We start from the raw sequence: 25,018 nt of genomic DNA on the forward strand, positions 1-25,018 counted from the left end.
GTTTCACTTTAATGACACATTTAGCAAGCTGACTTCGTGTAATTATCTGTTACTCATCCTGGTCTACTTAAATGTATAATTTCTTCTCTACAATACAAAAGATCGGTTGTAGGTGTTACTTGACATAAAGGCAAAGAAAATTTGTCAATTTGTACATGGGCAACATCAGCCTTATCTCTAAATTTTAGAAATCAGCAATCTTAGAGTATGCTTAATGAACTTGACCATGACTGGTCATAATGGGAGAGACAGGTATTCATCAGATGTGGACCAGATATGTATCTCGAGGCACATTGTAATGATTGGTCAAGAACAGCATCCAGGAGCTCCCAAAACACTCCCCTTACCCACACCATCCTGACCACTAGAGCACTCCACTTCCCCACGTCTCTTCCAGAACTCCCAGCCACCCAACAGCTAAAGGTTAATGACTGGCACACCTAGGATCTCCATATATCCATTCTGATTGGACAGTACTTATGTCCTACTGATTGTTAAGTATTTGAATATCCTAGATATCTATTTAACGTTACAATGTCAAGTAGAAAGAATAGAGAGCTATATTTCAGCCCACAGAAATGAACTTATGTCTGTCTGTAGCCCTTAAAAGATGTCAAGACAAGCCTCATAGAATTCAAGCAGATAAATATAGGGGCATTTATTCTTTTAATCTATGTATTCTATTTATGCTTTTGTAGGTTTTTCTGGGTATATTTGATAAAAATCCATTAGTAAGCCACTTCGGATGGGTGTTATACACATGGAGAAACCCCAAGTTATAATATTTTCGTACCAATTGATGAGGTCTTTGAACTAGCCAAACATCTTGAAAGCTCTTATGGTATTATAACTTTGACAACCAGGCTTAAAAAATATGGGGTAAATCGAAAAGAATGGAGTTTGGGCCAACCCACAACCCTTAGAAGAGCACTGACACCTTTACAAGACCTGCAAAAATTATGCCAGGCCTGTACACATCCCAGGACCAAAACATGCTCTCCATCAAAACCTAGAAAGTATTCCAAGAGACTCTGGGATTCCAAACAGTAACATTTCTTATTTATTGTATCGTTTTTGAGCACTTTACTTTGGAAGAAGAATAAAAACGAGAGCTTCAGATGAGCTGGTAACTAGGGATTTGGCCACTATCAAATGAGTGCATTTTGAGTGTTAAGCTTGTGGATTTCAGCAGATGCCACTGGCTCAGCTCATCACTGACTTCACCTCCTTTGATTTTTGTCACATGGCAAACAGGAGCTGTAGTGATGTTTGTGTGATCAGGGCATAGGAGTTTAAAGAGGCAGACGTATTCTCCCTCACACTACAGAGAATGTAAGTAGAGGTATATTCCCTCTCCCACTCCTTTTAGGGTCCATGTTCCTTATCCTTAGTGTCTAGGACATAGTGGACATTCAGCAGATATTCACTGAGGAACTAAATACTCTTAGAGATGAAATGTCAAATCCCTTTTTCATACCTCATAGTGGTTCTTCTCCTTGGGAAGATTTTCTTTTCATTTTCTTTATGCCAACTCCCTCTTATTCTTAATTTATTTATTCACCAGATATTTACTGAGTGCTTACTGTAAGCCAAGAACCATGCCAGGCATTGGGATCCAGCCCGAAATAAGACTTGACTCAAAGGTCACCACCTCTGAGAAGTTTTCCCTGAGTCTCTTAAGCAGAAGTCGCCCCACATTGAGGTCCCATACTATGTTAACTGCTATTATATTTAATACATTGCGTTCTAATTAGCTGTGTCTAGTTTTTCCCTCACTCTAAACTGTAATTTCTTGGAGGAGATGATTGGATCTTGATTATCACTGTATTCTCACAGCCATCAAAACATTTTTTATGACTGTGGTAGATTGATTGCGAAAATGACCATGAATGACCCTTCCCTGCAGCCACAACCTTTGCCATATGACTTTGTAGTTCTTCCCATCAAGAAGTAGATCTTATTTCCCAATTCCTGGAATCTGAGGTGGCCTTGTGACTTGCTCTGGCCAATAGAACATGGCAGAATTGTTATTATACCAGTTCTGAGCCTACCTCTCAAGAAAGAACAAGCCTAATCTAGCCTTGTGGATGATGAGAGACCCATGGTTTGATCACCTTTGCCTCTCCACCTAACAGTTAGCCAAAAGGAAAACATGTGAGAAAGGCTATCCTACATCAGCAACTCTCAACCAACTCATCAGCTGAACACAAACAAATGGGTGTGCTAAGTCTGGCCCAGATCAGCCAATTATACAGCTGATCCATTCACTCATGAAAAGTAATAAGCACTTGTTGTTTGTAGCCACTGAGTTTGGGGGTGATTTGTTATACAGTGATAGCTAACTGCTATAGTGATATTCTTTTTGTTTTCTCCTTCCCCTTAAACAACAACAAAATGTTACATATACACTTGACTAAAAAGCTTAGCATTTTGTTTTGGGGAAGGAGTCAATTCTTTGTCTTTCTGAAGTTAGCCGATCTTGGCCCTGGGAAAGATCATGAACTCACTGAATGTCAGAGCTGGAAACACCCTAGCAGTCACCTTACCTACATCCCCCAATTTCTTAAAATGGAAACTGAGCCAGAAGAAGTGGTGTAACTTACTCAAGGTTACCTATCCTTTTACAAAGTACAGATTCAATTACACTCTATTTTTATATAGTACCAGAAGAGAGATATGGGCCTCCACAGCTATGGTGCCTTTCTTACCTCCCAACCAGGCTTTGATAACCAAACTCTTTAAGTTATCCTTTTTCTTTTTTAAAGGTACAGCTGGCACAAAACATTTATAAACATAGTCAAACTTAATGAGGAACACTACAAGCATCCAAGAACAAGGTTATCTAATTGCTTCAATTACTAAAGAAATGCAGTATGTGTATTTTCTTCTGCCCCATTTATAATGTTTTTGGACCCTCACTGCAGGCTAAACTGATGCCAAGAGTTCCCGACTTGACAGATGTGTGCTTGTGCATGCCCTCTTAGCTTGAAGCTTATCAGTCTTGCAAAACACCAATTCTTCAACTGACCACATGATTGTTCAACTCTTTTAACTTGGAGGATATGCTCACTCCTGAGGTTTGTTTGCTAGAGGAATTTCATTTGCTGCTGGATCATGTGATTCTTGGATGATAATAATCAAACAGTGCTCAGGCCCAGGAGCTCTTCAAGGAACATTATTTTCCAGCAAGAAAGCTAACTCCTTCATCAGAAAAATATATTCAGGGCCTAGCACTTTTGTGTGTGGCTTAATGAAATGTAATGTAAACCTTCTTTGCCAAGTAGTTAAAGGAACCGTGGATTGAACGTTGGGAAGAAAGAGCTGCTGGTTGTGATAGAAGCATTCGGGTGTTGATACAGTGCTTTCTCAATGAAAGTCAACAGTTGAGAAACTGATAGTATGTATCCCTAGTCTAAATTTATAATAATCAATAGCTATGAAGACAAAGCATTTGGTATTGATCTTCTCTTAATCAGAGATCAAACTGAACCTTATCTCATGACAAAGTAAAATTAATTCTTTTGTTAATTACTATAATTATCTTCCTCACATTTCTTTTGTGTCAGTAGCAAGTGTCAGTAGTAACAAACTATCTCCTTAAATCGCCTCTTGCCTATTATGAATTACAAATTCATACAATTTTGATAAATGATTTTATTCTCTCCTTTACACTTGCTTTGGGGCCTTTTGCAACAGATGATTTTTCAGAGAAATGCCTTGGTGACTTAAAAATAAAGACATGAGAAGAAAGGTCATATCAAAAAGATTAACTGTGTCGAAAGACATCAGGCCTTAGAACTCTCTATCAATCACAGGGAGTCTCATCTTTCCTTTGATTTTTACTCTAAGGGTGTTTCAGAACCCTGGAATGTTGAAAGCAAAAATTAAGAAGTCATTGTGATAGGTGTAGGAGTTTTCAACCCAGGATTACCTCATATATGACTTATGGCTTAAGGCCTAGGTGTTTGCCAATGTTACATCACGGTTGAGATCCACTGTGATGGAAGTGGAAGAAAATTCTCAGGCTACCATGCCCAATCAAGCCTAAGAATAAAGGTCGTTGCTTTGATGTCCAAGCAAATCTCTATTAGTCACTACAGAGACCTTAGATCTCCCTGACTTTACCACTGTTTGTCTCTTGGGCTTTACAAACCATCCTTTATCTCTTTCCTTCTGGTTCCTTCAGAAGCCAAGTAGAGCTTGGATAGGAGAAAGAACAATGCGTTCTGTCAGGACCAAAAGGGAACATGTTACTTGTTAATTAAACACTTTGTTATCTGAATAGGCTATATCTTCTTTGACGAGTTGGCTGTTGGCAGCATTTTTCCAAAACACAAATTCTTCACTAAAATGCTAATCCTCTGAGATGGCCTTGCTCCTTCCAAATTGTGAAGCAGGTGGAGTGAAGGTAAATGTCAAGCTTTAATGATATTTTGCCATGATGGTACAAATATAATGAAATTCATTCATTCATACCTTCTTTCATTGAACAGTTAGTTATTAGGTATCTGCTATGTGCTAGGAATGATGGTAGGTTTTAAGAGAACCAACATTTTGCCTTCCAACGCTCACAGGCCAGTAGGAAAAGCAGGCACATAAACAGAAGATTATAGAACATTGGTAGGGACATTTTTTTCAACTCTTATATTGAGTCCCTTTTAATACAATTATTTTTTGTATCTTACTTGGTGTTCGTGGGAAAATCAAGATATTTTGCTTTGGAAATCTGTAGATTGGCAAGAATACCAATAGAAAGGGGAAGAGTTAGGCAAGCCACTGGAGAGCACATTAGGTGATTTGGGGATGGGAGTGGGAAGACTAGAAGAGGCTTGCTGGAAGAGGTGGTTCCTGGGGTAAATCTTGATATAAATGTGAGTTGATTTCTAAAGCAGTTTCATTAACACAGAGAATATTAGAGAGGGACCAACTCTGCATCTTCCCCACGAAACCTCTGGTCTTTAGTGAGCAACTATCCACGAGAGCGTTTGCGTCAGCTGAAATGTCTTTCAGGATTGCCCATCTTACACTCTGGGAAGCCAGCGAGAAGTTTCTGTGCATTGTTCAGCTCGTTCATGCTGGCAAGTCAGTTAACTACTCTGGCCTAACCGACAGGGGTGTAATGTGGTTTGTACTGTGTTTTGTGGTTAACGTTCCTTTATGTTATTATTACTGATGTTATCTGTTATGGATGCTCCAGTGAAAAACTTTTTTGGCTTCCTTCCTGGTGGCTCACGGAAAAGGAGAATTTTCCAAATGAATAAGTAAACTCAAAAATTCCCAACACATAGAAAGTGTGGAGAAGACCGTTTCTTGATAAACACATTGGCATTTTCATTTGAAAGTTTCTTGTTTTCTAACAAATGGCTTTCTTGTTGTTCCCAAATAGTTCTGCAGTATTTTACCATAGAATACAAAAGATTGAAAAGATAGGTAATTTTCTCAGTTAAACTGAGGTTTTAAAATTTCCCTGGACTTTTTAATGATTTTTCTTGCACATATTGAACATCTTATACATTTTCCATTTAATACACTCATGAAGGCAGTTCTGACTTATCTATGAGTAACTAGCACTACCTTGGCTCAGACATTCCGAAACCCATCTATTTTAAGAATTTTAAAACCTCTTATCATTTCGGAATTCAGATTCACAAGTCAGGGGAAAGAAGAGAGATATTTGTTCTTGGCCTCAGTCCCATTCTAAACAATATGAGGTTGATATGGTATCTTGGAGAATGAATCTGGGATGTGTATAGATTTTACTTTAAAGCTACTTACATTTCCTCTTTCATGAACAAGCAAATGGTGGTTTTGCAATTGTCTTTCCCAACTTAGAACACCTCTATTGTGAAAGGAATTCTCTCGTAGCTCTCACTGGGCCTTAGTTTTAATGAAAATGAAACTGCATCTTACTTGTTATGGGAAGATTAAGATACTTTACTTAGAAAACCTCTTGTGGAGAGAGAAAGTCAATAAAAACCGTACACCATTTGTCTCACAAGTTCTTGGAAATGTAGGTACCTAGACAGGAAAGGCGAAGCAAGAATCAAGTCTTATTTCTAGTTCATAACAAAAATGAGCCGGGCAAACTGAGTTTTCCAGGCTCCTTCAGCCCTGGGAATATCTAATGGGAATTCTTTAGGCCAATTGATTTTGCTTTGTGTTTTGGAGTTTTGCTATTTCTAGAAAAAATGGAAAGGACTCCATTGAGATTATAAAGATCACATGGACTACTTCTTAGATGACACTGCTCCATTACCATCACCCTCATCCTCTTCTGCATAGGAAGATGCAACAAAAGATGCAGCATTTGTGGCATCTCCTCCCTTCACTCCTAACATTCTGAGATATGAAAAGTTAAAAAGACATACAGAGAAAAAAACTGATGGTTGGTAGATGGGAGGGGTGTTGGGGGATGGGAGAGAAGGTGAAGGGATTAGGCAGTACAAACTGGTAGTCACAAAGTAGTCATGGGGATGTGAACTACAGTATGGGGAATATAATCAATAATGTATAGATTAAGTAGGGTGCTGGATGCGACTTATCGGGAGGATTACTTAATAGATTGTGTAGAAGCCTGACCACTGCGCTGTACACCTGAAGTTGATGTAGAATAGTATCAAACGCCAACTATAATTACGTATATACACACACACACACAAACACACACACATATATTTATGTATATATATACATAAATATATGTGTGTGTGTGTGTATATATATATATATATATATATATATATATATATGGTCACAGGATGTAAAGTACAGGATAGGGAATAGTCAATGGTATAGTAACAGCTATATATGATGTCAGAGGGGTAGTAGACTTGGAGGGAGGTTATCACTTTGTGAGGGGTGTAAATGTCTAATCATTATGCTGTTTTGTAAACCTGAAACTAATATAAAAAAATTAAAAATTAGTCTGAAAAGTTAGTCTTACCTGAGGAACATTGATGAGTTTTTCTCTTTTAAGTCTCCCTTCGAAGGTCCTGTGGCTGTGTCCTGTTGGCTCTCACAGTCTGTGGACCACTCTTTCTGGCAAAGTTGCACGTGCTAACATCCTAACAATTTCTTTCATTTCCTGGCTTTTATATTTTCTTATGGCTCTTCTTCCATGGCTCTTGTTTTCAATCAAGGTTTTCTTTAGTGAGATGTGAGTGAGAAAGACTCCTTTGGTGTTCTTTGCTGTTTGTACTTCTCTTCATCATCACCATGGGGCCATTTCAAAGTATCAATTTTAAAGGTCACTTGTTAAATATGCAGTTGAGCCTGACAATGGGTTAATGACACCTGAACAAGCCATATTAAAATTACGTGCTGTATGATCATAAACAACTATTGAGTAAAAAGAGAAGAAAGCAAAGAAACTTCCTCCTAAGAAACCAACATTGAAAATATTAGTTAAAATGTTAAAGTATATTAGCCAATTACATAAAATCCTTTTATATTGCCTTGCTTAATTTCAAACATGGCATGGACTATTTTGTCTGTGAACTCAAGTGGAACAAAAAGCTACAGAATGCAATTTGTGTCAGGAGCTGGACTACAGAAGGACAACTAATTCTAATTAGTACAAAGTCCCCATAGGCCAGAGGGAGGCCAAATGCAGGAACCAACTGCCTAATGTTGTTTCTATCTTGCAACAGGTGGGCCACGGCCTTCTAAAGGTTGTCATGGCAATAGCTAATGGTAGACCTTTAGCTGGACACCAGCAATTAATTGCGGGCATGTCCAGTCTTTGAATGTGAAATCTTTTAATACATTTCTAAACGAAAAGAAGATTGGCTCTTCTAATTGGTTAAAATTAAAAGAGCAGGAGGCTTTGCCAAGAACTACTGTGATATAGTGCAAGTCTGATTTCAGCTTCTCAAACTTAGATTCTTTGCCTATCACTACAGAAAAGAGAATGGTATTTACTTCTGATAACACAAATATTAGTTGAATGTGGGCTCAAGAGCAAATATTCATGCAATACACTTTTCGACCATGCTTTAGGCCTTTAAGAAACACACCTTCTAAATTCTGGCAAAATATCAGAAATATATATCTGATTTCCCAGTCCTGAGTGTTTAAAGCCTTCAGGGCAGGTGTCATTTCATTAGTAGTGATCTTTTGTGATGGTCTTAGGCTTGAGGGTTAGCCCCTGAGACTATATGGTTTGGGGATGTGGCCTAGAACTGGGTAGTGGTGGAGTCGCAAGAAAGAGGGAATTGAAAGAAGACTGAACCATGTGCCCAACAGGAGTCTCCTGGGTGCTCAGCTGCAGACCCCGGGTACCCCCTCCAACATTAATAAGCAGCTCTAAAATCTAGTCAAAAAACAAAAACAAAAACAAAATAAAACTAGTCGAGACCTGCTTTGGCTAGCTATTTGAGAAACAGGGCATAATCCAATTTTAACAAAGTACGTGGGAATAGAGTGAAAAGAGAGAATATGTTCTTCCCTCTGGGTGTGGAATTGTGCTGTTGCATATTCTGAAATTATAAAATAAAAAGAACAACCATACGGACATAAGAGCTAACACGTATTGAGTATTACTGTGTGCCAGGCAGTGGGCGTTACGTGCATTACCTTATTTGATTTTCCTAGCAACAATAGGAAATAGGTACTACTATTATTCCAATTTTAAAGATTAGGAAACTGAAGTGTAGAGATGTTGACTGGTCCAATGTGTCAGATAGTAACGAAGAGAGTCATGATTTGAATCCAAGCCTGACCCTAAGCCTTGAGCTGTTCACAAAAGAGAAAGCCATTGAAACAGTGAGTTGAGTTGTGTTTATTTTAGAAAACAACAAACCCCCTAACAAATGATCCAATCCAAAACACGTTATATAATCTTTGAAATCTGAGTTCCTGAACATGAATTCCTTAACTATGACTCCCTTTATTGAAATGATTTTTTTAAGGAGCCTTTTATTAAATGCTTATATTTCTAATTACAGGTCCATTCATCCTTCTTCCCTTTCTTTTGAACATAATGGGAAATGCAACTATTCTTTTTCCTTGTTTTATGGATAAAAAGGTAAATAAATAAGGAAGGTGCTGTCCCCCTCCTCACAGTATCAGCCAAAAACACATTTGAAAATTTCCAGCCACTTCTCTTTTATGTGTGATGTTAAAAAAAAAAAAAAAGAAAAAATGTTTTAATGAAACAAACTCAGATTTAATTCATTTTAAGAAGTGTATGTTTTAAAAATATGAGGGTCTAAGCAGAATGATGATGAATTATATATTTACAAGGATTAACTTATTTTCATGTATAGTATAGCTTTTCCTGGGTGGGAAATTTCCTTTTGGCTTTATTGGAGGAGAGAGATAAACATAGGTGTTTGGGGTCTTTTTTGTTTTGTTTTGTGTTGTTTTGTTTTTTGAGATTTTTGTTCCTTAGGTGAACACTTGTGTTCAAAGTGTATTTACTCTAGCTACTCTCCAAGTGTGAGTGAGTAAGAATTATATGAGGAAAAAGAAAACTAAAGCATCTTCAGGAATTCCGTTCCCTGAAAAAAAGGTAGTAGCACAGTTCTTTGACAACCTTATCATGATATGTGGGCAACAGACTCCCCCACTGTGTTATGATGTGTCCCCTATGTTGAGATACGTATGTGCTCGTGCATATCACCTTTACCTACACATGTTCAAAACGAACTTTTTTTTGTGTTTTTAATTCATTGTAACAGATGGAACATTTCTGGGCTGTGAATCACAAAAGGAGAAAGATTTTAGAGAGTATTATTGCTTTAATGTTGTTCCTTTATCAGGCCCTTATGCTCAGTAAATAAGGCAGCCATTGGATTCTCCACAGATTTATTTTCACCAAACAATTGGACTGAAAACTCCTCCAGAGTGTTAGGGACACCCCCCCACCCCCGCCACCCTTCCCTACCTGCTATCTGGTTATTAGAAATGTTTTATTAATAAAATGTTTTTAACATGACCTTCCAAGATTTTTGACTCTTGTTGCATGGGTGGCACTAGAGGCAGAAACAAGGCTCCTTTTAATAACACATTTGCATAAGTTGATCTGAAAGATCCTCAAGCGATTACATGACTCCAGGGTTGGCCTGTCATCTCAGAAAAGCCTGAGGTACTCGTCCCAAAGAGATCAAAACTCAAGAATTAACTAGTCTTCATAAAACGAGAACATCTCTAGGAGCAGTAAAACAAATGATTATCATTTCTTTTTGGCGTTAGACTATGCCAAGCTAGAGAAAAACAGAGCTTTCAAACGTTGACAATCTGGTATATTGAAGTATGACCATTATTTTTTATTTTCCACATTTTTGGTCCAAAGACAGTTCTGAGTAATTGATTCCCATAATGAGCTATGGTTCGTTAGTCAATTTAATTTATAATTGAATTGGATGGATGTAACTCTGTGTAAAATTGTCTCTGAAGAATCTGTTTTGTTCGTCTGTTCAACTTCTGACAGGGATGGAAGAAAATCTAAATTATTCCTTCCTGCAAGGGGGAAAAATTCAGAGTCTCAGCCTCCCTGGTGAAATTAAGAGAAAAAAATATTTTTAATAGTTGCCATGCAAAAATATTATGGTTTCACTAAAATTTATACAAGCATGTCAATTAACACATTCATGGCGAGGTTGGTGGATTCAGGCCTCTGAGGGAATGCCCGAGGCAAAGACCTTTTCTGAGTACCCAGAAGGATTTCTCACTATGAACAGTAAGTCTCTCTGTATTTATTTTTATCAGTTATTGACAAAGATGGTCTTATTGCTACATAAATATGCCCAGGAAACAATAGCTCTAATTCTCCAGGTGTTTTGCAATCACCGCGACTTGTAGTTTCTATACATTTCCGATAATGGTGTAATTTGGGGAACAATTATTAAAATAACCATGTAGAGTATTTTTTCTTAGTTTTGAAAGACTGGTCAGGAAATTTTTAACTTTAACTGTTAACAACAGGCTTGCATTTTTCTCAAATTTTTTTCTCTTATTCCCCAATCCCTTCACATTTAAAACTTTTAGAACCATCTTAGTACACACTCAAAACAAAGCCATAATTATGTACAAAGAAATGTTTTGCAGTTAATGCCATCTAAGACACTCACCAAGTGCCAAAATGCATAGGATTTTGGTAAAAGGCAATCTGTTCTTTGAGGATAATGCATGCAAACTACTCTTGTGCAAAACCTGAGGCAGGAATAGTATACCGCCTAAGATTGCACCTATAGAGCTGACTTTGATACTATGCCCAGAAGTGGGTTACAGGCTGTGATTTGAATGAAGTTTAATCATTTTTAGAAGCAAAGGGCCTTTAGGGTACTCTTGTTCCATAAGACTTATTATATCTAAGAAAGACGAAGGCATAGGCTTTATTCTTCCTTGTTAACAATAGTAATACAGTAATGATCTCTAATGATGGACTGTTGTGTGAAATAGACCGACTCGGAAGAAAAGCTAGATGAAAACAGCTGTCATTTTACATAGTCAAACCCTGTTCTTATACGGACAAAGAGATCATGAATTCACATCCCATAATCTGATGGAGAAGGCATTATATCACTGTGTGTCCATTGCCATTTGTCTGAGCTTTAATCAAATCCCTTGTAAATGTTAAAAATATATATTTCAGTTAGTTACAATGATATGAATAAATAAGATTGAATTAAGGTGGGTCAGGATATAAAGTTCAAATGTTACAGTTCCCAAGAGACACATATTTTGCTGTTTTTCTCCACGCACATACCAATGACTGTTCTCTCTTTCCCTGACCGTCGTAGGGTTTTAACCAGTTTTTGTTTTTTTAATTTCTCACACAGACGAAAAAGATATTTCATTTGAAAAAAATACTGCCCGAATGAGCCAGGTTTGACTTCAGCTCTCCAAGTCTAAACAAAGCAGGAATTAGCTTTGTCAGGTGAACAAAATCATCAGAGATCACTTAAATTCATAATTGTTACATTCCTCCCGAAGAATTTTTCAGGAGGACTCATCTTTTATGTAATTCAGCTATGTAAAATGGATTGAAAGGTGAATCTAACAGAATATTCTAACCCACATCAATCATTCATACATAATGCACAGTTCAGTGAGGGCCGACTCTGGAGCCCAGATAAGCAGTGTCAGAGTAAGTTATGTTCTAAGGCAGCAAAACCAGTTGTGATCAATCACCTAGTAACCAGCATAAGTTACATTTTTACTTTGGTCCTTCAACTCTTTTGGATGTACTTTGAAACGTATTGTTTTTATCTAAAGCAGTAGATCAATACCGGTGATCAATAAGCATTCATTCCCAACTAACAAGGACAATGGTGAGTGAATTCCTTTAGACATTTTCATAGCAAGGAAGGTTGGGTTGAATAGTAGATCATTAATATGTCACATTTTAAGCAGGAGACCTTAAAAATTTCCTCTAGGACAACTCTCAAAGAACACCTTTGTTCTTGAAGACAACTGTGCCATTGCTAGGATTTCCAGTGAAATCATCAAAACCTTGTCTATTGATAAGTCCTGCAATTTCAGTCCCCATCAAATAAAATGTAAATAATTATTTATTGATAGTTTTGGCCTTTGTGAAATTTTGTAACGTATTTGTTGTGATGAGGTGCAAATCCTTGCAATGGCACCGATGAATATCAGAATGGAAGAAAATTATGGCGCTCTGTTCATGGGCTCACAGTTACTTCCATATGTAAAATCACAGAAGGAGGCCTGCTTCCTAGTCTCCAGATCATGAGAAAGGAGGAAGACTTGGACAGAAGTGACATTAGTCAAGTTTTTCTATCTGTTCACTAGGTTGCATGCTATCTCTTCTACACAATTCCTTAAAAGCAGGGACGATGGCTTATTTTACATTGTATTTAGGAATTGCTAGTATACTTTTTTGCACTGACAAAGGTATTAAGGAAATATCCCATGGAGCTATTTCTCTAGAACCTTATAGGTCTGACTTAAAAGCCACTGCTTGTCATTGACTGAGTGGCTTGACTTCCACAACCGCAGAGGGTTGGCCTAGATGTGAGATGCATAAAAACTGAGTAGGCATCACAGGATCAGAGGGGACATAAAGTGGCCTTTAGGGAGTAAAAGGCTTCAGACTTTGAAAGTGGAGGATGACAGTGTGGAAGTAGAATGGGCAAGGAGGAAGGGACTCGCTTCTTCCAGGGCTAATGTTCTTCAAGCTCATTTTATTGAATACCGCTCAATAAAAAACCCTTTGACCGTACCTCTATACATATTTGTTTACAAATTGTATACATATGCCACTATTATCAGGTCACATCTCAAGCATGACACGCAGGACAACATTTATCATGTACGACAATGAATGTAGTTGCCTTAAATATTTTAAAATTATTTTTGTTGACTTATTGCCACATAAAATTATACGGTCCTTATTTTAGTTAGTAGTGTGGTTTTTGAAGAGCTCATGCTAGAAAGAGGAGATGCGTCAACTTGCGCTTATATTAGTGGTATCATCTTTGGTCTGTACTTCTTGCAATCTGTACGAATTGCCATGTATAATTTTGCAGCAATTTTGAAACATAAGGTGCCCACTTTGTGAGGTTAGTGTGTAACTAAAGTGAGATCACAGACTCCATAAATCCATGGCATCAGTACCTGTAACCCACAGTAATGCATGTTGTGTGTGCCAGCACCTCCTGCCCTCAGAATCCACTGGTTATCACACCACTCACTGCTGTCTCACATACACACACTTCGAGGTGCGCATGAGTGTCAATTCATATAGCAAATACTTGTAAAGCTTATTTTTTACACAAATGTAAACGAACATCCCAGTATTTCCTCCTGCATACCAAAAATTCATCCTGCACAGCCCATTTTAGAGAACACTGTGCTAACCTACAGGGGAAATACCCCGCTGTTCTGTGGGCATGGACAGACTTCATTGGACATGAACAATAGAGACACTGAACTACGTATTTACATTATAGGTTTATATTATAGAAAAAGAGAGTCACTTCTGCTTCCTCTCCCTTTAAGCAATACATAGACATTTATTTATCTATTTATTAATTCTATAAATATTTACGGGGAACAATCTGTAAGGCTGGCATGCAGTGTCTCTGTCCATATGGAATTTATGGGCTAATGGAGAATATGGAGGCAGGAAATTATAATACATCGGAATAAATGCCCTATTGGCAGCAAGCACAGGTGTTTTGCACTCCAGTCGGGACACGTAAGGGATGCGTAAGGTCAGGAAAAGCTCCCTGGAGGAAGCTGAGACCTTCACACTAAGTGGGATGGGTTCTAAAGTGAGAGAGACCAAGGCGTCTTGGAAGTAATCCCTTGAAGGCTGGTGTATGGAATGTTAAGGTAGTGGCAAATGTGGCTGAAAAGATTAAAGAGAGGTTAGCTTCACCAAAGTCTTACCTATTCTATTATTAAAGTTTGAACTTTATTCTGAGGGCCAAGGAAAGTATTTCAACAGGGGTTAGATATGATTAGACGAAGTCAAGTTCAGAAAGTATTTACTATGATGCCTGGCACATGCTAAATACTCTGTAAGTGACAGCTCTGATGAAATTATCAGTATCATTATCAAATCTGATTGATCAATATTTTTATCAGCTTTGATATGTGGAGACCTCCTTCTAGTTGCAATTTGGAGAACAGATTGAAGGGAAAAAGACATTTGGTCTGAGCTCTTTGTTCTTATAATTTCTTCTCTTTACTTCTTGAGATTTGCTGAGCTCACTTTGTTCTATGCTTTCCCTCTTAAAGAATTTTTTATAAAATTATAATTTTATCTATGTATTTATTTACTACTGAAATAGACTAAGTGGGAAGAGGTAAGGGAGGACCCTGGAGAAAATAGAAATGGATTAGACTTAGAGAAATGTTATTGAAGAGTTTTCATCATAATCATGTATTTCATGGGGAAAGCATTTCACACTGGACCATTTAGGTACACGTATCTAATAAGTACTTGTTGACAGACATAGCTTTTATGTTAATTAGAGGAACCCTCTCACTCTTTAATGCATGGATTACTTACTCTTTTCCTACATGAAAATGACTATTTTCCTCCCTCTCTTTTGTGGTGTGTACATGCATGTGCATGTGTGTGTGTGTGTGTGTGTGTGTGTGTTTTGATGTATATGTATTTGGTAAGTTTCTATGATTGCATGGTCAGTTCCTTTGGCCTGCCCTGCTGGAGCAATTAAAATGGCAACTACCTTCTATTTTAAATATTGTACTGAGCATATTTGTCTACCATGGTTGCATTAACATCAAAAGTCATATCCCATCAAGATAAATTCTTCATTGAGCACCAAAGATTAAACATTTCTTTAGATTATGTAAATATTAACAAATGTATTGTTAATAGTGTTGCTGACGATTTTGAAAATCATTTCTTTTTGTGTCATCCACATCTGCGCAGAAAAATTTAGAGCGATTGCTTTTCTTTGATGTCCTCAAGCTGCCATCTTGTTAAAAGGAAGCAGCCCCAAACCTTTCTCCTGTTTGTTAGTCTCAGTTCAAACACTGTTCAAATGAATACAGATGTGGAGTTTCATATTCTTAGTGGGGAAGATGGGCTACGGAAAATTATCTTAGAAGTAGTCCGAGGAATCCATAAAAAGTACCATTTTTAAAGAAACAGGCACTGGCTGTTAAGGGGATAAAGGACTGAATGTTGTAAAAACCTAGTTGTGTTTTAGGCATTTCATCATACAGGGAAACAGGCGGCTTAGTCCCTTTTTTGGATATGCTAATACCTGCTGTGCTGAAATTAAACATTGCATGAAACAGGTATTTAGAATGGCCATCAGAAAAAAAATTAAAAACAGTAAATCTCAGGCCCATGAGGCCCAGACTAAATCTGGCAAGCAGCCTATTCTGCAAAAGACTTCCTACTTTGGAGACAGCAAGCTTCAGCGTGGCCAGGCAACGACCAAGGACAAACATTGCAAGAGAATCTTTTTCTTTTTGTGTGTGTGAAGGTACTGATGCCTCAATCTTTTTCTCAGCTAAAACAAAATTAATTCCCAAAGGAAAGAAACTTAATTCCCTGAGACGAATGTGAAAAACTTACAAAAGGGAATAATGTGCAAGCAAGAACAGCACCTCTTTGGAAGATGTAGGGGAACACCCACGTGGAGACGTCTGAAGCAAGTTGTCTGTATGTAGGGCAGACCATCTCCATCTGCTAAAGTGTGGGTTTCTGTGATTCTACCACCTTCATTGACTAAACCACACTGAGCGATGATTTTCCTCCAAATAAATAGCAAAACAAATATTAGTTTGTGATTCTGCTTAACAAGTCTGAAAATGCACGAGAGAGGCAACCATAATTTAAAGTTGGCATTAGAAAGCTAAGGTTATATAATTTGGAACAGATGATTTTTTGGTGCACATTGTCAAGTTATAGTTTATCTTTGACTTTTATGTGTATTTTCCCTTTTGGGTGCATTTTCATCCAATACTGTTTCAGATTTATATATGTAATATAACCCAGAGAATGATATACAGTATGCAATACTGGTATTGTTGGTGCTATCCATTTACAATAATAAAAAGTTAAAAAGACAAAATGTAATGATAATAGTAAACAAACAAAAAAATCAATGCTTTACCAGTTTCTCATTTCTAACTTTTCATTCTCTAACATTTCCTCTAGCAAGTATCAGTTGACTGTTTAAAACTTTTTCTCTTTGTGCCTTCACTTCAATTTTCCTCCTTGTCATTGTATTCTTATAAAACCTTTACTCCCCAAACATTTAATCTTGTTTTCATATTTATGATAAGCTTTGCAATGATTACTTTTTCATTTAAATACTCAATTTTTCATGTTTTCCTTGCCATTACCATTAGTTTTTCTCTACATCTGCAGTGTTTTTGAAGCATCATTTTTGTTTCCATTCTTTCCTCCCCCCTTTCATATTCTTGCTGTCTCCCAGTTTTCTACTACCTGAACTTATGTCTCTTCTCTTCACCTGATTCACTCGTCAATTATGCCTTTTCCTCTACTTTTTTCATGAGCTTCTTCTTCCTCCCCTTCCTGACTCTCGTCCTCCTTTTGTTTTATTCCTCCCTATCAGTTTATCTCTACTTCTTCTTTCTCTGATTTTTTCCCCCTTAAAATGTATTCTATTGTAAATATTAATCTGGAAATGCTACAAATACAATGCATTTTTTTCCTTGAAATACTGCGAACACAAAAAAGTATAAGGAGATAAATAATATTATATCAGAAACAAGTGTGTTCTGCAATATTAGAACAAGCCTTAGAAATGGACTGATCAGAACCTTTTATAAGTGCATGGATGGTGGGTCACTGAACTGCAGGAGCTATTAGCTTGTAAATATGCCATTTTATCCCAGTCTTTAAATATCCAGGAATGTTATTAGAATCTACCAACAACGTATTGTAAATTTACCAAATTTATTTATACGCACAGAATGTTGTGCACTGGGAACTTGTAGGTCTTCTGCATGGGCTCCTGATGGCCTCCTGACCCTAAGCCATCATAGGCACCTATCAAAGGAAGTTGATTATTCAAATTGTGAAGTTAGCTCAGATCCAAACAGTGGACGTTGGGAATACTTGGTATCAACCTGGCATCTAAAATCACGCCCCACTCAAAGCACTGGCAGGGGCATTGAGCAAATTGCTCAATCATAAGAGAATTACTAGATACTTTTTTGTCTTGTTTTTCTAAAATTCAGATTGGTAGATCTATTGTATTGACTCTTTTTAAAATGTGCACTTTGTATTAGGGAGAAAGGAGTCAGAAAGTGTGCTTTCATTTCCTACAGAGCATCTAGAATATGTGTGTGAATGGAGTTTATTTTGATGACTCAAACTCGGTGTGGCCTCTGACACCACCTTAGTTTATAAACCAGGATGCAAGAACTAGTGAGTAGTCTAGATTGAGACTGCCTCAAGGGCAGAGACTACAGTTCTCTCCTTATTTCTTAGCTTGGAATCTGGCACATACCTTTGGTATTTAATCTGTCAGTCAGCTTTCAGTAGGGTAGGCTTGTACTACACAGGCTTGTTTCTCACTTGGCTATGTCTCTGTTCTGCTTCAAATGACTTTTTCATTCCAGAATCAGAAGTAGCAGACACCCTCTGGGATATGCCATTCTTCTGGCAGAGAGAAAAGTACAAGAGAGAGAGATGAAGAAAACAGGTAAAGATTCTTAAAGATTTTACTCAGAAGTGGTATACTTGACATTCGCTCTCATTTCATTGGCCAAAGCAAATCACATGACCAACTCTGATGCTAGGTGGGCAGAGTATACTTCTCCCCAGGGAGATGTAAGTTACATGGCAGCCGATGGGACATAGAATATTCTTACAGGGAAAGAGGAGTGCAAAACTGGCAACAACTACATGATTTCCATATGTAGTAAATGATATTGAACTGAATTATCCACAGAATCAGTTGATGACCAATATATACTATGCTGAATGTATAGACACATGAAAGTTGTAAGAATTATTTTTCTTTGTTTATCTTCCTCAGCAAGATCCTCCACTAACAAGAGAAGTTGAATAACATCATCAGATAGAGTGCCAGTACTGATTCAACAGATACATAAGTTATCATGAAATAGTTAAACAATAAAGATATATGACACATGAAGAACTATTTTTAACTTTTTTTTAAGAACCTGAGAAAGATTTTGGTGGAGTACTTAGACCAGAAATTTCTTTATTCTGACCCACATCCAGAGGAATTTTTTAAAATCCCATTTGTTACAACTACCATGGAGGAAGGAACTGTATGATTTTATAGACTGTCTATCCTTAGAAATATGCACAAGTCTTTGCACAGCTATGAAAACATATTGCTACATCTAAATGTGGTTTAAAAAGACTCAGAATCCAAAATTCTGAACCTTCTCTGACTTCCCTGACAAGGACACTTTATAGCCCAAGTACCTCTCTTTTCTATCTCCTAAAAGAGTTTGCAAATATGTTCTTAGATTAATCTTTCTTCTACAACAGGGTCAGCGCCCTGACACAGGGTAGGTGCTCAGTAAGTATTTGTTAAATAAATCAATAAATGTTGAGCATTTACTGACAGAGAGGCTGAGAATTCTCTACAATTTGTATATCAATCTTGATAAAAGGAAATGATCGATCTGGTCTAAACTCCCGTGGATTATAGACTAGTGTGTGTAATATTGGAAGAGGCCAGAAGTGACACAACCAGGCTAATAAGCATAGGTTTAACTCAGCTTCTCAGTGCAAAGAAACTTTAGTTCATCCCAGGTCCATATTGTAGTTTGATTTGTATCTTAATTGTAGACTATTGTCTATGGCCATATCTATATTTAAATTATTTAGCTTACTCTCATTGCATAAATGCAATTAGACGTTCTCCATTTTATTTAAATTTTTTTCTGAATTAAAAAATATGTTAGAAGTTCTAAAATGGATGGAGCTCAACTGACCTTCATCGTGTGTCTAGGTGGTCAGAAAAGAAAGATTACAAGGTACGTTACATCACTCCCAGAGTCTACCTGAGCAACACCTGAGCCCCTTTGGGTGGTCCCCACCTACAGAAACATCTTGCAAACAATAAGCACTCAATAAATATTTGCTGAATTGAATGGAAAAGTGAGAGACAATTCATGGTGATCGCACAGAAAGACTAACTCACACCCGGTGCTAGAAATTCCAAGACTGATCACCAGCTGAATATGTCTGAACAACTCATTAAAAACCAGGGAAAGTGCAGAAGAACATTTCTTCCCTACCCCATTACTCTATGGGAAATATAAATGAAATAGATCATTTACATAACGGCATAATGTGCCTAGATATAACAGATTATTTGCATAACTGCATAATGCCACTAATCAGGGGAAAAGCCTTAAATATTTCTGGGATATGAACATACAGAATTATATAAGGTATGCATATCAACCAATAATCAAAGCCTTCGCTTTTTTTGTAACTTGTATCCCAATAGGGAGGAAAATATTCCACAGAAGTGAATGAACCGCCCGGCATCATGAAATGAAGCAGTGGGTGCTTATAAGACACTAGACTGCACTGTCTGAGTTCAATTTCCCCAAACCAATATTATTTGCCTTCATCAGGAGCTATTGGTAGGGACTTGTACTCATGGGAATATAAGAGCAAGGCCGTTTGAAAATAATTTTAGGGTGAGTAATGAGGAAGGAAGGACAAAGCTGTTCTCCTAGGTATCAAACGCCTTAACTTTCTTGTTAACAATGATCGCACTTGGAAGCACTAGCAGCATTAGGGAAGAAAAAAATAAGGCAGCACGACGTAGTGAGCTTTAATAATCTTTTCTTTTTTTTTCATAACCAGGGTAGTTATGCCAGGTTATATATTTACCTAAGTGCAAAAGTTCTTAAGCTTGTACAACTCTGCTGAGTTCATTATATTTTTTAATGTATCTCAGACTCATTTGAGATCTTGATTTCCCAGTACAAACTAGAGTAACAAATATATAATTATTCTCATAAATAACTCAGCACCTTATATTTCAAACAAGTTTCCCCACAAGGCACAAGTGCCCTATATTAAATTCTTTTAAGTGTAAGTTGATTAAGGTAAAAATTAGTTGTTATTACCTTATGAACATTTTAGTTTTAGCAGCAATTCAAAGCCAGGTCTATCACAAGTAGATTTGTGGCCGCCCACAGGTATAATCATCAGGAAAATTAATAATCATGTTCAGTGTGACTATAAATCATTGTGGTTTAGGCAATTAATTTCTGTAGAAAAATGAAAGATCTCTAAGTATTATTACTGTGCAAACTACATGTTGTGAAAACCCAGATCCAACATAGTCAAATTGCAAATGCAGGGTTTCTAATTTCAGAGTGTGATAATATGGGGTCATCAGAGGCAGGGAAGCTGACGATTCTGAATAAATAATGTGGTAATTTTTAGCGGTTTATGACTGGAGCTTTCAGTGCATACAGTAGTCAGAATCTCTAAACCAGATGCAATGGAAAGAGTTGCTAATTTCTAGTCAAGGCAGAGAAAGGCACTAGAAGAAAATGAACAGGGGGATATTTGAATGAATCCACCCTCATGGCTGGGCAAATACCCTGAGTGCCCTCGTACAAAGTACACTGTTTGCAGAATTGCATCCACAAGAATTTATTCTGGTCTGTCTGTTCAGTGTGCAAAGTCATGTTGGGGAAACAAAGACATCTGGAAAAACAAAGAAAAGTAACATCTATTCATTTGTGAATACTTACCAGACAATCTCCTAAGCACTTATTTTCTCATTTAATTCCCACAACCACTTTATAAAGTATGTACGATTATCTGTATTAATAGATGAGGAAAAGAAGCTCTGAATAATTACATAATTTGTTCAAGGACAAAAACCTGGAAGATGGTAGAGTCATGATTCAGGTTGACATCCAAAGTTTATGGCCTTCTTCTCTAATACCATTTTCTGTTTTTTCTTCACTTTTACTCTCTCTTTCTTCAGTTCTCTTTCCTATTTATGGTTCTGTAATCTGATATTCTTTTTCCGATTTTTTCCTCTATTTTTATGCCTTTCCCTTGTTGGTGTTTAAGGTTCCCTACTGATGCCTATGAGTATTTCTTAGACAATTAATGGCCCCTCGACTGAAAAGGTTACTGCCTCCTTGTGCAATTGTGGCATTGGTAGGTGTGATGAGTCGAACAGTTTATTTCTTTTTATAGTTGTAGGTATTCTCCCTTTTTCTAAGCCTGACTTACTCTGTACGTTCTTTGTCTGATTCCATCCTAATTTATTACAGTTTCTTTTCTAAGAGGTACTAAGTCTTTCCTTTATTTGTGTCCTGCATTTTTGAAGATAGGCTTTGTCCTACCTTGTGGTTTACAGAAAGCATACAGCTAAAATGAAGAAATAAAAAGAAGAAATGGGAAAGAAATGAAGGAAGGAAGAATGAAAAGAGGAAGAAAGAGAGAAAATAAGAAAATATTGCAGAATGTTCACATTAAAGAAGATTTGTCACTTTTCAAAGAGTTCACCAGAGGTATCTTTAAATAGCAAACAAATCTAAAACATTGACTACTATTTTACTTACGCAACTATTTGGGGAATCCCTTATTGCTAAAGTGAGCCACCTCTAGTATTATTTCAGCAGCACTTTACCTTACAGAACACAATTTATAGTTAATAATGTTTTTTTACCAAAACCTAACTCATTTGACTTTCAGAAAAACTACATGGAGTGGGTGGGGGAAAAGATTTTCTTTCTGTTTTTCACCTGAGGAAGAAACTTAGACCCTGAGGAATAAGTGACTTGCTGAAACCACACACTGAGAGGAGAGATAGGATAGGAACTCAATTGAATCCAGGTCTCTGACTCTAAAGCCATGGATTTTTAAATTACAGGCACAAACTTTTTTTTTTTCCCTTCAGATTTTTACTCCCTTGGGTTAAAAATGAAACCATAGTCTGTTTCCATCTTTCTGTTGAAATCGCTCCGGTTAATGCAACCAGAACCCTCCCAATTATTCAATCTGATGGACTCTTTTCAATCCTTACCTTACCTGATCTCCAGTTTTGATAGCCTTGATGTTTCTTCTGTGTTTGCAGAGACATTTTCTCTCCTCTTTCTCCTCCAACTTCTCATATAATTCTTTCTCTTTTTTACTGGTTCATCTTTCTTCATATTTTTAAATGTTAATTTGGTTTTGGGCCCATTTCTCATTTAAGCTCTCTCCCTGCACAATCTTCTTTCCTCTCGTGGTTAAATCATGCCTTTCTTCAAGAATGACTTGAATAGAAAGTCTCTGATGCTTTCTATGACACCCTATCCTAGTCTGTATAATTTTCTCTGTTCATTTAAATTTTACTTCATTTCAAAGAGATTCAAGGTAGGGACCTTACACAGTTAGCATTTCCCTCATATAGATTCTCATAACATTTCGAAATGCCTTTATTTACACTTTCATCCTTGCATTGTATTAGCTACATTTCTGTTACAAGATTGTCCTTGAGAACAAAGACTCTGGATTTATTTACTATGACAAGCGAGCATTTAGAAAATGCTCAGCACACAGTACTTGGTAGACACATAATTGTTTAATTGTTTAATGAATAATGAGTAACAGAAAGGAGCCTAAAGTACTAAACCATTTAATATGACTCCAACTTACTGGACTCTAAAGCAGAAGTGGAAGTGATTCTTCTGATTCTTAGGTACGAGTACATGGATAAGTAAATCATATTTTAATTGTTCATTCATTAGTTGAAAATATAAGGAGTCCAATGGTACTCAAACACCTAGTGAAGAAAATGAACAAAAGAAGGGTGTAGTTTTTAATAAAGCACCAGGCTGTACGTAATCTCACACGTTTGAAACACTCTGTCAATTATGAATCATTATGCAAATATTAATGACTTACCATCATAATTAGTCATCATCACCTGGTAAGAGATACACTTAATTCTGAAAAATGTTAAATATTTGAAACGAGGGTGGACCCATGTTAGAATAAAATATTTCTGCTCTTCCTGGCCTTTCTGTGTTTCATCTGTAACCTGAATATTTGAAACACTGGGGTACCTTTTGGAGACTAAGTAGACCCGTGAGATAGAGAGGGGAAGGAAAGAAGAAATATTTAGTGAGCTCAGAGAACATTTGGAGGGTAGAACTGAGGTGTTTTATAAAGTTTTGAGCAGCTCAGGTCTTCTCTAATGTACTTTTCCCTCACTATTTTTCTTTTTTACATTTCTTTTGAGATGAAATATACATGCATTGGAATTACGGATCTTAAGTGTACAATTCTATGAATTTTGACAAATATACACACATGCAGCAAACATCCTTATCAAGAAAGAGAACATTTCCAACACTCCAGAAATTTCCCTTGTGTTCTCTTCCAATCAATCCTCAACCCCACAGGCAACCACTGTTCTGATTTCTAATAACATGGATTCGTTTAGTCAGTTTTTGAACTTCATATAAATGGAACTATACAGTATGTATTCATTTGTGTCTAGCTTATGAGTCAATGTAATTGTTATTCAATTCATTCATATTATGGGGTATATCAGTAGTTTGTTCCTTTTAATTGCTGCATACTAATCATATTGTATGAATATACCACAATTGGTTCATCTCCTCTCCTATGTGATGACATCTGAGTTGTTTCCAGTTTTCAGTTATTATTAATAAAGCAGCTATAAACATTCACGTACAAGTCTTTTTTGCAAACATATACTTTTATTTCTCTTCGGTAAATCTCTAAGAATAGAATTGCTAGCTATGTGTATGTTTAACTTTATAAGAATTCCCAAACATTTTCCCAAAATGATTGTACCATTTTTATACTCTCATCAATACTCTCAGCAATATATGAAAGTTCCAGTTATACCACATTTTTGCTAACATTGAGTGTTATTAGTCTTTTTAATTCTAGCCATTGTAGTGGATGTGAAGAAGAATCTTCATTCAGATTTAATTTGCATTTCTTTCATGACTAGTGAGTGATGTTGAACACCTTTTTATTTGCTTACTGAATTTTTGTGAGGTGTCTGTTCAAGTCCTTTTTCACTTTTTTAAATGAATGGTTTGTTTTATTATTGAGTTGTAAGAATTTTTTATATATGCCAGATACATGTCCTTTGCCAACACACATACACATCTATCTCAAATTACTGTGTTTGTGTGGTGTGACGTAGTAGTAAATGTTCATTTTATTCTTTCATATGAATAGTCAGGTGTTCCAGCACCAATTTTTGAAAAGGCTTTTCTTTTCGCACTGAATTGCCTTAGCATCTACATAAAAAAACCAACTGACCAGGTATTTGCAGGTCTATTTCTGGACTCTCTATTCTGTTGCATCGACCTATTTGTCTATCCTTTAATCAATACCACACTATCTGATTGCTGTAACTTTAGAGAAAAGTCTTTAAATCAGTAGACAAACGGAGTCCTTCAACATCGCTCTTCTTTTTTTAGGATTGCTTTGTCTGTTCTAGAGTCTACCACTGGATACCTTTTAGAACCAACTTGTCAATTTCTGGAAAAAAGTTTTCCTCTTGCCAATGAAAGCACATTTTTTACTGTGATTTCATTGAAT

This window comes from Rhinolophus ferrumequinum, chromosome 9, assembly GCF_004115265.2.
Source record: "Rhinolophus ferrumequinum isolate MPI-CBG mRhiFer1 chromosome 9, mRhiFer1_v1.p, whole genome shotgun sequence".
Taxonomy (NCBI): domain Eukaryota; kingdom Metazoa; phylum Chordata; class Mammalia; order Chiroptera; family Rhinolophidae; genus Rhinolophus; species Rhinolophus ferrumequinum.